The following is a 15,799-nucleotide window of genomic DNA, read 5'->3' as shown; positions in this document are numbered from 1 at the left end:
TGCTGCATTTGGATTCTTAATGTCTGTGCCATAGAGAAAACTCCTGGAAACCTTCTTGGTAAAGAAGAATATATAACTGTGAATGTAGAACTCGGTGCAGGGAGCAGAGCTGCCGGTGCCCTACCCATGTCCCCCAGGCTGTGCTGGAACTCAGGGTCAGGACCTCCAGCTTTCGCCAAGGCCCTTGCCCACCAAGAGTGCTGGGGAAATAACTCCTGCTGCCACACTCCCAAGCCCTTGGCCAGTGACTCCTCACCCCTGAAGTGGGACAGCTCTGAGGTGTGTCTTCTACCCGGGGCATTAATTGTGTCTTTATTTCCGATATTGCTGTTGTTTTGACATCTAGGGCCTTGCTGACCCTGGGAGGTTGCCCCCTCCCAGAGTTAGCCAATTGTTAGAGATAGTAAAAAATGCAACTTTCAAGTGCAAGTCAGCCACTCAAGGGCTCACACCCCAAGCACCTTCTTTATCAGGCTCTCTCTCCTTTTGTAATCACCCTCAAGCCAGATACCAGCCAACTAGGACCACCTGGTGCCCATAGTCCACATAAATTAGTCAAGCTAGCCCACTGTAATCATACCCTGCCTCATGTGTTCCTTCCTGCAGAAACTGCAATAAAGATTCTTCATAGGCCCTCCTCCCTCTGCCTTCTGCCCAACCCTGGTGTTTCTCCGTGTGGCTCCTCATGGGCTATGCCCCCCTCCTCTTGGGAACTACGAGTAACAAGCTATCTTTTCAATGGCAGTCGCCTCCTGATCTGTTGGCCTTGCCTTAACTAAATAATAATAAAAGCTGTATTTTAAAACATTCTGTTCCCCAAGGGCCCCTATGGGATTCAGCTCCAGACACCCACAATGGGAGCTGGCTTGATCATGCAGCCTTTGCTGGCTGACTGCCCTTCCCGGTCTCATTTCCCCACATGCCTGCCAATATGCCTCCCAGATAAACCAACCATATTCTCAGCCTTGTCCCACGGGCTGCTTCCAGGGGAACCAAATTAAGTCAGCACAGAAGTGAATGTTTATTTTAAATACAGAGAGGAAATAAAAGTGGAGACAGCGGCCTTAACTGATGGCTGTTGTAGGATCTTACATTGGCAAATTTAAAAAAAACGCGGGACCACATGAACACGTTAGGGCTCTTGGAAGGGGCTCAGATGAGGGCCACAATGCTTACAGTTCATTAGTTTATGATAAGTCACCCTCTGACTAGGACAGAGGCTCCATGAGGGCCAGTACAGTGCCCGGCACAGTGGCTGGCATGTAGCAGGTGCTTTATGCATAGTAGTTTAATGAACGAACATCCTAACAGAGCAGACTTGGTGTGCCCCTTTCTCTCCTGGGTGGGGCTTGGTTGGCATCCTTTAGATCCCTGTTTTGAGGGTGTCTCCTGGTAGTAGCAAGCCTCCTTCCAAGGGGCACAATTGATTTCTTTAGACATGCTAATTCCAGAGTTCCCATGTGGCTTATTGATAATGAACCCAACTGGTATCCATGAGAATGTGGGTTCAATCCCTGGCTTCAATCAGTGGGTTAAAGCATCTGGCATTGTGAGAGCTGTGGTGTAGGTCGTAGACATGGCTCGGATCTGGCATCACTGTGGCTGTGGCATAGGCCGGCAGCTGCAGCTTCAATTTGACCCCTAGCCTGCGAACTTCCACATACCACAGGTGCAGCCCTAAAAAGCAAAATAAATAAATAAATAAGCTAATTCCTTCATTCTTACAGACTTGGGAGCCAACCTGCCTCTTTAAAACCACCTTGTATTTTGTGATCTGATCCATTGTGGGCTGATTATATGCTTTAAGTCCAAGATGGCAATTCTGTCTTTCTTTTTTTTTTTTTTTTTTGTCTTTTGTTGTTGTTGTTGTTGTTGCTATGTCTTGGGCCGCTCCCGCGGCATATGGAGGTTCCCAGGCTAGGGGTTGAATCGGAGCTGTAGCCACCGGCCTACGCCAGAGCCACAGCAACGCGGGATCCGAGCCGCGTCTGCAACCTACACCACAGCTCACGGCAACGCCGGATCGTTAACCCACTGAGCAAGGGCAGGGACCGAACCCACAACCTCATGGTTCCTAGTCGGATTCGTTAACCACTGCGCCACGATGGGAAGTCCAATTCTGTCTTTCTTATTTCCACATACTTTGGTGGTGCAGGATGGGTAGTTGGGGCATCTTGGCCCCTACACAAGAAGCAATGTATTATATTGACTAATGTATGATGTGGAGCTGCACAGACCAGTTGAAGTTTCCTTGGCTTTCTACCAGAGATGATCTGGGGGCTAGCTCCTTAGACTCACTGAGCCTTGATTTTCTTATCTATAAAATGGGGGCAGTGATGGTACCAACTTCCAGTGAGTGAGAAGATCCATTCAGATAATGCACACAAACTCTTCCCAGGATGACTAATCCATCGTTGGGAATCAGTAAGGGGAGGGTGTTTATGAGAAATGTAATACCAAAGACTGTTGAATCCATATGGCTGTTTCAGCGCTATCAACAGGCCTGGGCCAGCACGGAGTTGTTCTCTAAGTGACTTTTACCAGACTCCAGGAGCTTGTGAAGCAGTCTGCAGATGCTGGAACGTGAACAAGGCACCAGAAATGATGTGCTTTGTTTCCTGTTGGGGATGGATTTCTGGTGACTCCGTCAGCATGAGGCCCCCTCCTGACTGAACGATGGGGCTTCCTGAGGGAAACAGCTCCCTTTCGGTTAGTCCAGCAAGAATGAATTGCTGGACTACCGTTTGCCATTGACAACTTCTGAACGTGGAGAGGAGAAACTGAGTGGATGATCCATAGGAGCAGAGAAGCAGAGAAAGTGATCAAGGGGGAGAGAGAGAGAGGGCCCAACAGTGAGCCTTCTCCAAAAGCTTAACACAGTGAGGGTGTGATCTGTAGGAAACTCAAAATTTACAGAGATGAAGTGCAGAAACAAACAAAAAAAAGAGGTAGAGGCATTCACAGTGTGGCTCAGTGGGTTAAGAACACGACATAGTGTCCATGAGGATGAAGGTTTGATCCCTGGCCTCATTCAGTGGGTTAAGGATCTGGGGTTGCTGCAACTTGCAGCATAGGTCTCGGATACAGCTCAGATCTAGCGTTGCTGTGGCTGTGATGTAGGCTGGCAGCTGCAGCTCTGATTTGATCTTTAGCCTGGGAACTTCCATATGCCACAGGTGCAGCCCTAAAAAGAAAAAAAAAAAAAAAAGGAGAGGAGCAAAAGAAATCAGAAGTATAGGAAAATGGCACATGAGTCCACAAGGTTCCATCTTAAGGGACAGCCAAAGCCTGAAAATTGAGGAAATAATAGGATCTATAAGCACATATACCACTGTTTCCCATTCCTATCTGTGGCAGACATCTCAAATCCATCATAGCACTCTTTCAACTGAACTCATATATAGCCTTAGAATCCTTCTCAATCAAGAGATCCAGGTTATAATCCACTAGAGTTGGTGTTTGCATTGAAACCTTCTTGCTATATGGGTTATAAGCTCTTGCCACACATTTAGGGCAAAGGCTTGCACTGGAAGAGTAGGATAAGTCACAGAGGACTGAAGATCAGTAAGGAGGGGGCATTATGACTGGCACGGTCCTGGTCAAGGGACAGAAAGAATAGTCTCAGAGGCTAAAGCTCTATCTCCAACCCTGTGGCATTTATAAGGTGAGAGATAAAGCTGCCAGAAATGAGCTCCTTTTCTCTACATCTCCAGCAGTGCTGGAAAACAGTGAGAGCTCAGTAGAAAATTGTTTAAAGAATTGAGGAAGGAGTGCTCAGGGGTGGTAAATATGAGGGGAAGAAATATTCACCCACCCCTGTAGGGGAACTGGTGCACCCTTCCTGGAGGGTGTTATGGTCCTATGTATAACTTTAAAAATGTGCAGAACTTTTGACCTGGAAATTCTATTTCTAGGAATTTATCCCAAGGGAATAGACCATGGAGGTGAACAATAGTTTATTTCCAAGACTATTCACTGCAGTGTTGTTTTAAATATCATAAAAATGTTGGAAGCAACCTAAATGTCCAACAGTAGGGGATCAGTTCAATGAGTAGTGTTGTAATTAGGCGATAGAAGACTATATTGCTGTTTAATATGATGCCGCCTAGGAATCTTTAATGACATGTTGACTATGTTTATGATGTATGACTAGTGACTAGAGCAAGTTGTAAAAAAGCAAGTACTTTTCAAAAAAATATATAAATGTATATATATGCATGCTAAAAAGAACTAGAAGTGCATAGGCCGAAATGTTAAAAAATGTTTATCTGTAGGATAACAGATGGTGATTATTTTTTCTCCCCATTTTTCTGTATTCAAAACATTGTCCACCATAATGTCCACCATGAACAGATTACTTTTATAGTAACGCAGATGTTACAGAGTGATTGCCAGAGGTGTGTTATACTTAGTCATTTTACACAGAGACACACACATATCTACACAGTGTATGTGACTCTTTAGAGATTTGAACTCTTTGGGCTACTTAATAGTAACGATATGGAAAGAGTTGACATTTAATACACATGAACGCCTAGTATGTATATGCCAGGGACTCTGTTAAGCTCTTTTCGTATTTCCCTCCTTTAGCCTCACAGCACGGCCAGGAGGCAGGTTCTGTTGGGCTCTCCTTTTCAGACGTGAGGAAACTAAGGCTTGGGTATGAGTTGCCAGAGGCACGCCCCCTGCCACTCCAGCTGCTGAGGGATGAGGGCAGAACTGCAAGGCAGGAAACCTGTCTCTCAAACCCATACTTCCAACCTCTTCTCTCCATTGCCTCCAGCAATAGAAAATGTTAGCCAGAAAATTTTGAAATTCTAAGATTGAACCAAGGGGTATTAAGACATCACGTTAGGAGTTGTTTTGAGAGCCCCAAATTAAAGTAGGTTCACATTTTTGTGTATGTGTGTGAGTTCTTGTCAGGGGATAAAAAAATGAGGGAATTAAAGTGTCTTGAAAAGATTCCTTTTTATAATTAAGCCTTCCTTGCCTGCTTTCTGTTACCCACACTGACACATTGCAGCAATAAACAGTGTGGCAAAGGCAGCGGCTCCTGGGCTGTGTCAGGCCGTGAAGGATGAGAAATGCTGTGCAGAAAGCTCTTTGGTCCTGCGGGCTGTTTTCTGGGTGCTCTCCGTTCATCCTCACAGCTGCCCCTGCCTGGGAGATCCACTGGAATAAATATATTTTTTGTCCCTGAATGGCATCCACAATTTCAATATCTATCTCCACAGAGTGTTTTTTGAGGAGACTGGGCCTGAAAGGGGGACAGATGGAGGAAAATCTCTGCCATCAGAGCTGATCCCTGTAATCAGTCTTCTCCATTTGAAAAGACCAGACCTGCTGCTCAGAGAAGGAAATTCTTGGGAGAGCCTGTTCTGGAAACTGGGGCTTCTTTAAGCAAGGGTGAAGGGTCAAAGTATACCCATAATTCTTACATGTAGAGTGTTATTTGGGAATTGCAAAAGAATGGCTGCAGACTCACCAGCATGGAGGGCTTTTGGAGCCAGAAGGAAGCAAGTTCAAGGCTGGAAAGAACAGTGGCTTCATATCCCAACTCACTGGCCCTGTGACCTTGGACAAGTTCCTTCCCTTCTCCAAACCCCAGGTTCCTCATCTACAAAATGAGAGAAATGTTGGGCTCCTAGGTTTCCCCTCCCCCTCATCTCCCTTTCCCATTTCCCCTCCCCCAGTCCTCTTCCTCCTCCACCTCCTCCTCCCTCTTCTACTTCTCCTCCATCTCCATCTCCTCCTCCTCCCCTCCCATTCCTCCTCCTCCTTCTTCCCCTTACCTTTTCCATTCTTTTGCAATTGAGTCAAATAAGATATGTAAGTGTGTAAATGCCTGGCACACAAAAGAAACTCAGCAGCAGTCAGTGAGGCAGTGTAAGTTCATGGTTATGGCTGAGGCCTCTGGAGTCCAACAAAGACAAAATGTGGTAGGCTCAAGATGGCTGCAGACCCTTTAACACACCTTGCATTGAGAGGGCAAGTCTGTGTCCCCTCCCTTGAATCTGGCTGGACTCTCTGACAGCCTTGGAGCCATGCTCTCTCAGGCCTTCCTTGGAACTCTCTCTGCGAGCCCTGAACTGCCAAGTCAGAGTGCAGTCACCGTGAGACAGCTGTGCTGCAGAGATCACACCTGTTTTCTCTGGGTCCCAGCTGAGAGACCCAGCGTCTCTGCCGAGGCACCATTTGTGAGACAAGGTGTCCCCTACTCTCCAGATAAGCACCCTCTCCACCTGCCAGCTGAATACCACAAAGTGACCCCAGTCAACGCCACATGGAGCAGATCCCTGCCCTAATGGTTTTTTTTCTTTTTAAGCCACCAAGTGTTGGTGTGATTTACTACACAGTAGTACGCAACTGGAGCAGCAGGGTTCGAGGCTCTCCTTGACCACTTGCTAACCAGCTGTTTGATCTTTAGATAGCACCTCTGTAAGCTTCTGTTTCCTACCTTTAAATGGGCTGGGAACAGTCCCTGCCTTTCAGGGTTTTATATGCAGATTAAATGAGGGGACTCTGGCAAAGTGCTCGGGGCAGCGCCTAGTGTGTAGTGAGTGCTCTCGGATGCTATTACTGTGATTATTCCTTGCCCAGACTTTGCTGTCAGTATAACGAGGAAGAAGGCACAAAAGAAAGGATGCTCTCAGACCATGTGCCTTTGAGGGCAAGAGGCCCTGGGCAGCCACCTGCTTGTCCCAATGAGTAGAATTGCCTTAATCATACTTAATCCTGTTCTCAGGAGGGCATTTCACATTGAAACAGTCATTTATTTGATTTCCTCTGAAAGAGTTGCCCTAATGAAGCCATGTCGTTTGCAAGGGAAATAGGAGACTCTCACCAATGAGATCCTGCTGTAGAGCACAGGGAGCTGTATCTAATCACTTGTGATGGAACATGATGGAGGATAATGTGAGAAAAAGAATATATATATATGTATAACTGGGTCACTTTACTGTACAGTAGAAATTGACAGAACATTGTAAATCAACTATAACTTTTTTATTAAAAAGGTAAAGAACAGGAGAAAAAAAAAAAAAAAGAGAGAGAGAGAGAGACTATCCTTTGTTCTGAAGTCATATAATACCCCTTCTCTGCTCTCCTGCATGATGTGTTGGTGCACATGCGTGGGGTTTTGACACAGCTTTCCTCTTGTTTATCTTCCTCCTTTTGCTCCATTGACTTTTCTTTGAGAGAAACAATCTCTCTTGAACTTCTGGCTCCAGGTGGGCACCTGGGATGTCTGCCTTTGTCTGCAGCCCGCGCCATGGCTCTGGGTGCTTCCCACAACCATGGCTCCCAAATCAAATCATGGCTTGGCTTGGCTTGGTTTCCTTTTGCTACTGATCCTAAGTCTTAGAGACCAAAGGTGTAACCTTGGGCTGTTTTGTCTGATTTATGAAACTGATTTCAGGGGAGAATCTGGAAGCTTTGATATGCAGGAATCTGTTACTGAGGTAGCAACAACAAGCAGAATACAGTAAAACAAACAAACAAAACAAAAAATGAGCATTGGGGCCATTCATTCATTTAGCAAATATCCCATGAACACCTCAAATTTTAGGCACCAGCATAGACAGTGTCCTAGAATCATTTGGGTCTAAGGCTCAACTTATCCACTCAAAGTTATCTGACCCCAGCAGAACCGCCAGAACAAAAACAAGAGGCAATCCCAAATCTTAATGAGGCAATAAAACTACTAGAAATCTCCCATGCTGCTGATGGAAGTGTAGATGGGTTGGGTGTGAACACTTGGTTTGGGAAGCAGACGCTACTAAAGCTGAACCTTTTATTCTGGAGTCCATGCCTGCCGACAGAAGCAAACCTCTCCACACCGCAAGATATCTTCTAGAATGTGCACGGCCGCACCTTTTGTAAGAGCCACCAACCGGCAATGACCCAGAAGTTTGCCAGTTACGGAATGGAAATCCACACCGAGAAGCATTATGCTGGAAGGAGAATGAACACCAGTGCTACAGGAGACAGTTCGGATGACTCTTACTGCCAGGACTTCGTAGGATGCTTTGGACAAGAGTGACTGCTGTACGATTCTATTTCTGTGTGTTTTAGGACAGGGAAAATTAGTTTATGGTATAAGTCAGGAATTAGTGAGCTGGAGGAACAGGAGAGGGCTCCTGGGGACTAGTAATTGATGTTCTGCTTTCGATTGAGATGCTGGTTACCTGGAGGTGTTCACTCCATGGTGAAATCCATCCTCCTGGTTACTTAAATGTGTACGTTTTTCTGATGTAGACTTTAGTAAAAAGTTAGAAAAACATTAGCCAACCTTGATCAATTGTTTTGCCTCTTCAGGTTGATTTCCTTATCTGTACAAAAAACCCAAAAACGGATAATATAGCCATTGTCTTTGGGGCTACTGTTACGTGGAAATTTAATGAATGTGAACTTTATAGTGACCCACCTGAAACATGTTAGGTGCTTCATAAATAATGGCTATTATTCTAATTGTTTTTGTTTCTAAAAATTTCTTAAGATTTCTGTGAATGCCTAATTTTTAAAAATCTGCAGAAAATGTCATTATTTTTCAGGTGAGAAAAAAATTAAGAAAACAGCTCTAAAGAAGGCTTTTCTGTGTCTTGCGGTTATTTTGTAATAGGTGTCAAGTCCCTGCAGAAGATGAGAAAGCTCCCTGTTTTGAACATGCTCCTTTTGTTCTGTGATCCTCAAAACCCCTTTCTTCAATGCACTCGGAGTGTGAAACTTTGTAGAGGAACCACCTGGAAGAAATCTCCCCCATCCTTTCTCCACACATTTTTGAGAACGTGACTGAGAGCAGATTTTTTGGTTCCTCCAGAACAGAAAACATGTTGTGATAAAGGTGATACCCCTGGGCCTGCATTTTCCCTCAGTGTCATGGGACCATGTGTTCTGAAAGGGTTTAGTAGTGCCGACTATGCTCCGACAACGTGGTCTCAACCCAATCTTCAGCCCCTGGAGAAACGCCCCGGGCTTTGCTGCTGGGAGCAAGACTCCAGCTTTTACACTCTGGATATCACATTTCATCAATTTACAAAGCGTAATCCCGGAATTAGCCATTGGCGGCTAGAAACAGACCCAGCTGGTCACAGCTGGGAGAGGAGAGAGGCCAAGGAGGGAGCCCAGGCTCCACGTGGCTGGGAAACCCAGAGAGCCAGCCATGCTGGTCCTCACTCCCAACTGGGAAGGGATAGTGCTGGTTCCAGGTGCTTCCCTAGCCCACTAGAGACTGGCCAGGTTGGCGGGGCAGGGCCGAGGGAGGATAGAGATGCCTAAGTGTTCTGCTGATGCACTTTGGCAGATATGACTCCAAGGTCCAGGCAAGTCTAATGTGATTTTGTCACAGTGAGAGATGCTTCTTTGCCCTCCGGGGACACCTGCCAGCTCACTTCCTTAGAGGCCTCGAGAAACTGCTCTGGCAGCTCCAGGCCCTCCCTCCAAACACAGGGGAAGACACATTACCCTGGTATATACCTAGTTGTGTTTGTGAGGGTTAAGGAGAAACTAGGATTCTTCTGTTTTATGGGTGATGTGGTGTTTCTAGAAGGCAATATGATTGCATCTTTAAAAAGTGTAGCCATTCTGACCTTAGGAACTTATCCAAAGGAGTTTTGACTAAAGGGAAAGGCTATTTAGTGCTATTTCAGTTGATTTGGTAAGAGCCTGCTAAGTGACTGAGGCTTAACAGGTGCCAGGCACCCTGCTAAGACCTCGCACGTATCCCCTCACTGACGGCTCAGGGCAAGCCCTTGAGATGCCACCATTCCTGTCCCCATTTCATAGACAAGAAACCAAGGCCTCCAGAGGTTAATTGGCTGCCCAAAGTCATGGAGCTAATTGGCAGTGGAGGCGAGAGCTTAAACTTGTAACCATTTCATTTTCAAGTCTTCAGCATTCTAGATGAGGCTGCCATTGAGCACAATCTACACACATTCACTGTATAATAAGGTGCAGGACGCCAAGGAAACCCGCCCCTCGGACATCTCAGCAATGAGGAAATAACCTCAATGTCTGACAAATAGGGTCTGCCTGAATAACATTATGTCCATACTTAGTACTGAGCAGCATTGAATTGAATGTTACAGGACTTTGTTTACTGACAAAGCAAGATGTTCCCATACCATTATTAAAGGAAAAAGAATGGTTACAATAAAAGAAAAAAAATCTTTCTCTCTCTCTTTGTGAGTGTGTTATAGGCATAGAAACAACACATTACTTGTTTTCTCCGGGTTTCGGCCTTATTTATAGATAGTTATTTTCCTTTCCATCTCTCTGACCTTTTTGACTTGGGGGGGGGATAATCAGCATGTATTATTTGTCTAATTCAAATAACAAGCCATTTCCACTTGAGGAGTAAATACTGCTGCCTCTCCAGACATGCAGATGACACGGTGGTTCCAAAGCATCTTACTCTTTGTTTTTTACAAATGGGAAAGGAGTTCCTGCTGTGGCTCAGCAGGTTATGAACTCAACTATTATCCATAAGGATGCAGGTTCAATCCCCTGGTCTTACTCAGTGGGTTAAGGATCCAGCATTGCTGCAAGCTCTAGCATAGGTGGCAGATGTGGCTCGGATCTAGTATTTCTGTGGCTGTGGTGTTGGCCAGCAGGTGCAGCTCCAATTCAGCCCCTAGCCCAGGAATCTCCATAAGCTGTAGATGTGGTCCTAAAAAGAAAAGAAAAAAAAAGGAAAAGGAGGTGCTGAAGGCCAGTTTGTGAACCTGTAGTGCCAAAGCCCTCACGTGGGGCGTGGGGATCTTTTGCAGTCGAATCATCCAGGGCTGCTTATTAAACCACAGCTTCCTGGGCTGCATCCCAATATTAACAATAACTCATTTGTTGAACATGTATCGCGTGCTGGCCACTGCTCTAAGTGATGTACACTTATGAACTCAGTTTATCCCCACAAAACCTAGCCTATATTTATGTTCACACCCACTTCCCTGATGAGAAAGCTGAGGCACAGGGAGGTTAACTGGCGTGCTCCAAGTTACAGAGCTGCCGGGTGGTAGAGGGGATGCTAGGCCCCCTAGTCTTGGCTCCATGCCCAAACTCATAATCACTACCCTCGGAGTGGAGTGCAAGGGCTCAGGAATCTGGATTTTTAACAAGCTCCCAGGGGAGCCACGAGCACATCAAGGGAGGTGCTGATGCTCCAAAGAATCTTTTATCTCAGAGCCACTTGCATTGTTTTGGATTAAAAAACAGCTGATCCATTTACTCCATATCAGCCATGAAAGGATCCTGTCTCCTTGAAGTCATTAGAAGAAAAATGTCGATCAGGGATTCTTGGCTACAGGCAAGTCATCAAGCATAGAAGGTGAACGAGCTTTGACAACCCACTAGCCTAATTGTCAGCCCTCCCTCCTTCCTTCTTTCCGTTCTTCTAAAGACATTCTTATTCACATCCCACTTCTAAAACATTCAGGGCTTGAGCTGCTCTCTGAAGGGATTTGGGGGTGTTGTGTACACAGAGTGCGGAGGGCTCCCCTTCCTCTGGGGACCCTGAAGCTACCTTGGAAACACTGGAAAGGCAGGATGGTTGAGGAGCAGGGGACCAAGATTGCCCACAGGCACCCAGGCTGTTTCCTGACTCCTATCTTTAAAAACCAATCTGGTGCTGCTTCTGAGATGGTCCTGATGCCTTAAAATGCCTGCTGCCTCCAGTGCTGATTGCAAAGCTGGGCAGAGTTGCTCTATCCAACTTCCAACCCCTGGCTGAGGGCAACTTTTCCAGGGATCTGGTCAGTATCATGTGAATGGGGTGACTTGTACATTACAGAGTGGATGGTGATGCACCCAGCTCTTCAATTTTGGAATCAAGGTGAAGGTCCTGGTGGCCAAGTTGGACCCCAAAGGAGCCAACTGAGCAGCCTCAAGTAATGCACACACTGGCCCTTAAATACAACTCTTCCCATCCCAAGGTGTCGAACTGTAAAATGACCCTTCCAATATCATCCATACCTGCTATGGAAGCTGCAATACTGGACCCGATTGGACCACTGATGGTGTGGTCAGTAGAGGAGGAGAACTAAGAGGATTATTCCCTCTGCTTGGGGGGAAGAAGGTAACATGATGGTTGAGCATGCCTAGCAGCATTTTCACCTCTGAGATCAGCTCTGGTGCCTCTTGAGCCCTCCGGGTGAGGGCTCATAGCTGTGCAGTGTGAGGACAGAGCTAGGGAGAGGCAGTGGCTCCAGGACATTTGAACCTAGAGCTTTTCTCTCTTCTGAGTCAGTGAATGATGCCAGAGAACAAACATCCCGGGCCCGATTAGGAGAGAGCAGAGAGTGTTTTTTCTGTCTGGAGAGGCATAAGTTCCACATTTCCTGGAAGGCTTCCCACTTCCAGCTCCTCTCGGCTGCAGTGATGAGTGGCACTCGGCCGGGAGTTCTTTATATCCTTCCAGTACCTTGAGAACTGACTTGATTTTTCCAATTTGTACAGGGAATGAAGGAATGAATAAGAAAAGAAAGCACTCTTGACCGTGAAAACATTTCAGTCTTTACCCAGAGCAAAAGGCTTTTACAGGAGTGAAGCAAAAAAATGTCTGATCATTCTTGGCAGCATTTGAACAACTTGGACTGCTGGAAGAATAGATGAAAGAGTGAGGGTGTGTCATGAGGGCTGGAATTCATGGGCTTCCCAAGTGAGTTCCTGATGTGTCTGTCAAGTAAAGGGATCATGTTGGAGTGTAACACTGGAAAACAGAACCATCTCTCCTCCCATCTCAGCTTGAACCACAGCTCCCCAGGAAGAATTCTCAGACTGTAGATCAGCCTGGCCCCTCTATTGTATGTGGTCTGCAAGTTGTCTGCACTTGACCTTGTAATTCTTTGTTCAGTGCCCGTCTTTCCCATTTCACTGTAAATTCTGCAAGGGCAGAGGCTGTGTCTGTCTTCTTTGCCACTTGTATCACTTGGGAATCCTTTGGTTGCAAGGAACAGAAGACACAACCCAAGGTGAATTAGGCGAAAAGGGACTTTTTATCTGCCCAAGTTTAGAATTGGCTTTGGACAAGCCTGGATCTAGGAATTCTAAATAAGTCGTCCAGATTTGATCTCTCTACCCTTCCTGGTTCTACTTCATTTTTTTTCTTATGTTGGCTCTTCCCCCCCCCCCCGCCCCCTGACTCATGGTGCCAAAATGGCTGCCACAGCTCTCATCTAACATGCTTTCAGGAAGGAGTAAGTGCCTCTTCCAGGTGACTAAAGCAAGATTCTCAGGATTAACTCTGATTGGTTTAGCTTCAGTAATGTGCCCATCCCTGAACCAATCACTGTAGCCCAGAGAGCATGATGCTCTCTGATTGGCCAGTGTCACACAAACAGACCATTGCCCACCAAAAAGTCACTTCCTCTTCTTCCTTGCCAATAAGAAGACAGCTGGGAGTTCCCGTGGCACAGCAGAAACAAAACCGACTAGGAACCATGAGGTTGCAGGTTCGATCCCTGGCCTTGCTCAGTGGGTTAAGGATCCAGCATTGTCACGAGCTGTGGTGTTTTCATGAGCTGCAGCTCAGATCTGGCATTGCTGTGGCTGCAGTGTGGGCTGGCAGCTACAGCTCTGATTAGACCCCTAGCCTGGGAACCTACATATGCTACAGGTGTGGCCCTAAAAAGACAAAAAGACCAAAAAAAAAAAGAGCACATCAGATATCAAGCAGGTGGGCAAGATGCTCAGGGAAGATGACCCCTTCTCAATCCAGGAAAACACTAATGGTCATCCTGTCACCTTTTGGTGATGATTGATTTAAAAGTATGCACTGGCCCACTTCTGGCAAATAGGATATGATGCAAAGTGTGCAAAGGTTTCCAGGAGTAATTTTCTTCCCTAACAAGTCAGATCTGTAGGGGGGAACTAGCTCCTTTCCTATCCCTTCTTGCCTTTGAATGTTGTTGTGAGAGGATGGGATGTTTAGGGCTGCTGCAGCCATTTTGCATCCATGAGGTGAGATGTTCCGGACATATTGGGGTGGCCGTGTAAAAAAATATCTTCCCCTGGCCTTTATGCTGTCTCACTTCTACAGAATGGCTGTTGGAGCTCCTTTGCCTGCAAGTGCAGAGCATAAGAGTGCCTGGGATTTATCCTTCTACTTACTGTGCAGCCCTTGCCAGTGACTGATACAGAAGTGAGAAAACTCAGCTCCTTTGCTTTAACTGGGACAAACCCCGAGGTGTATTTCCCACTCCTGAGCTCCCTGCAGGATCAGGCTGAGGCTTGGACTTGCTTGAAATCAACCTTGGCTTGCCGTCTTCCCCTTCCCTGGTCTGCTCCCCCTCCCACCACTCCCCACCAGACGCCCCTGGGAGCATTTCCTTAATCAATCGCTTGCACACAAATCGTTAGCTCCTTCTGGGGGACCTGTCGTATCACCAGGGCTTGCACATCACAGCTGCTCTGTAAATATTTGTTGCCTGAGTGAATGAATACATGAATGGATGAACAAGCTGGTAAAATCACAGGCAGGTGGAATCCAAACAGGTTATTATACTAATTATGGGCTGTCTCCTTTTTTCCCCTCTGCCTCTGTGGAACAGGTTGTCGCCTTGGGGAATTTCCCCAGAGCTTTTTAAAGCGGACAGGGTGTCTTCTTGCCAGGCTCCTGTGTGTCCTAATTGGGGAGGCCATTAGAAGGTGAGGTCATCTCCCCATGGAAGGAGGCGGGATCTTATCACTCAGGAGAGGGGCCCTGGGGTGGGGACAAAGCCTGCCTGAACATCTGCAGTGTCTGCCGTTACTGGAGCATGGCTAGAGGGAATGACCATTCTGGAATGAAGCAACTAAACCTTTGACCTGAACTCCCGTTTAATTCACTCTTCCCCCTCCATTAGCTAGTGTGAGGGGTGGGCGAGGCAGAAGGGGAGGGAGACATATTTTATTTTTATGGCATTTTTATTCCAAATGACCTGCTGAGTCCAACCCACTCTCTTTTCATGAATTATGCATTAGAGGAATCCTTTTGTTTTTCAAATGGCTTTAGTTGAGTTCATCTCCTAGGAAGATTTTTAAAAAAATAACCAGGAATTTCAATTCAAAAGTTCACCTCTTGCCACATCAGTTGACATGGTTTTGATTGGGGCATCCCATAAGTGAGTCTCCATTGGTAAAATTTTCAGACTTCCTAAGGACTTAGAAGTCACCCAGCCCCAAACCTGTATCCTATACAGGAGAAGACTGAATACCCATGAATAGGAAATGACGTACCCAAGTTCACACAGCCCATGAGTAGCAACAGCTATTAAAATAGAGATGGCAATATATTTCATACTCTTTCTTTTAGGTCCAGTGTCCTTTTCTGCAGGTCAAGCCTAGAGAGGTAATATGGTTGCCATGGCTGCAGAGCAAATTGCTCCAAAACCTAGCAGCGTAAAACAACCACTTATTATGTTCACGGAGTCTGTGGATTGGGAATTTGATGGCTTCTTTCTGTTCCTCGGTGTCTAGGGACTCTGATGGAAGAGCCAAAAGCTTGGGTGGGGTTGGCTTCATCTGAAACCTTGTTCATCCCCCCCCAAGTAGAGATTGATGCTATCTGTCATCTGAAATGCTAGCTGGAGTTGTTGGCTGGAACATCCACATGTGGCCTCTCATGTGGTCCAGGCTTTCCCACAAATGTGGTGGGTTGGGTTCCATAGGGGATTGTTGAGAGAGGGAGGCGGAGAAAGAAGGGAAAAGAGAGGAAGAGAGTTTGGTGGAAACCATGTTATTTTTGAATTTTTTACCTTTTTTCATTTTTGGCCTCCTCATGGCACATGGAGCTTTCCGGCCAGGGATCAGATCCAAGCTACAGTCTCAA

The 15,799-nt window shown here is 46.3% G+C and overlaps 1 protein-coding gene across 7 annotated transcripts in view; it reads left to right on the top strand.

The window, feature by feature from the left end:
• The window catches only part of SHQ1 (SHQ1, H/ACA ribonucleoprotein assembly factor), a 287,083-nt gene that overhangs the window by 139,023 nt on the left and 132,261 nt on the right, over nucleotides 1–15,799 (top strand). The window contains exon 12 of one of the 7 annotated variants that reach the window (XR_014823537.1): nucleotides 7,804–10,167. The exons of 5 other annotated variants lie outside the window; for them this stretch is intronic. The gene's annotated coding sequence lies outside the window, so the exon portion shown is untranslated. Of the gene's footprint in view, nucleotides 1–7,803; nucleotides 10,168–15,799 lie in introns of those variants that run through there. One more of the 7 variants, XR_014823535.1, reaches the window with a different exon arrangement.

The sequence above is a fragment of the Sus scrofa genome, chromosome 13 (assembly GCF_054392235.1).
Source record: "Sus scrofa isolate SSC_HxYL_T2T_F1_AM1 chromosome 13, Sscrofa_HxYL_maternal_Yorkshire_Landrace_v2.0, whole genome shotgun sequence".
Taxonomy (NCBI): Eukaryota; Metazoa; Chordata; class Mammalia; order Artiodactyla; family Suidae; genus Sus; species Sus scrofa.
The sequence above is the reverse complement of the archived record's forward strand: the minus strand, read 5'-3'. Positions and strand labels throughout refer to the sequence as shown.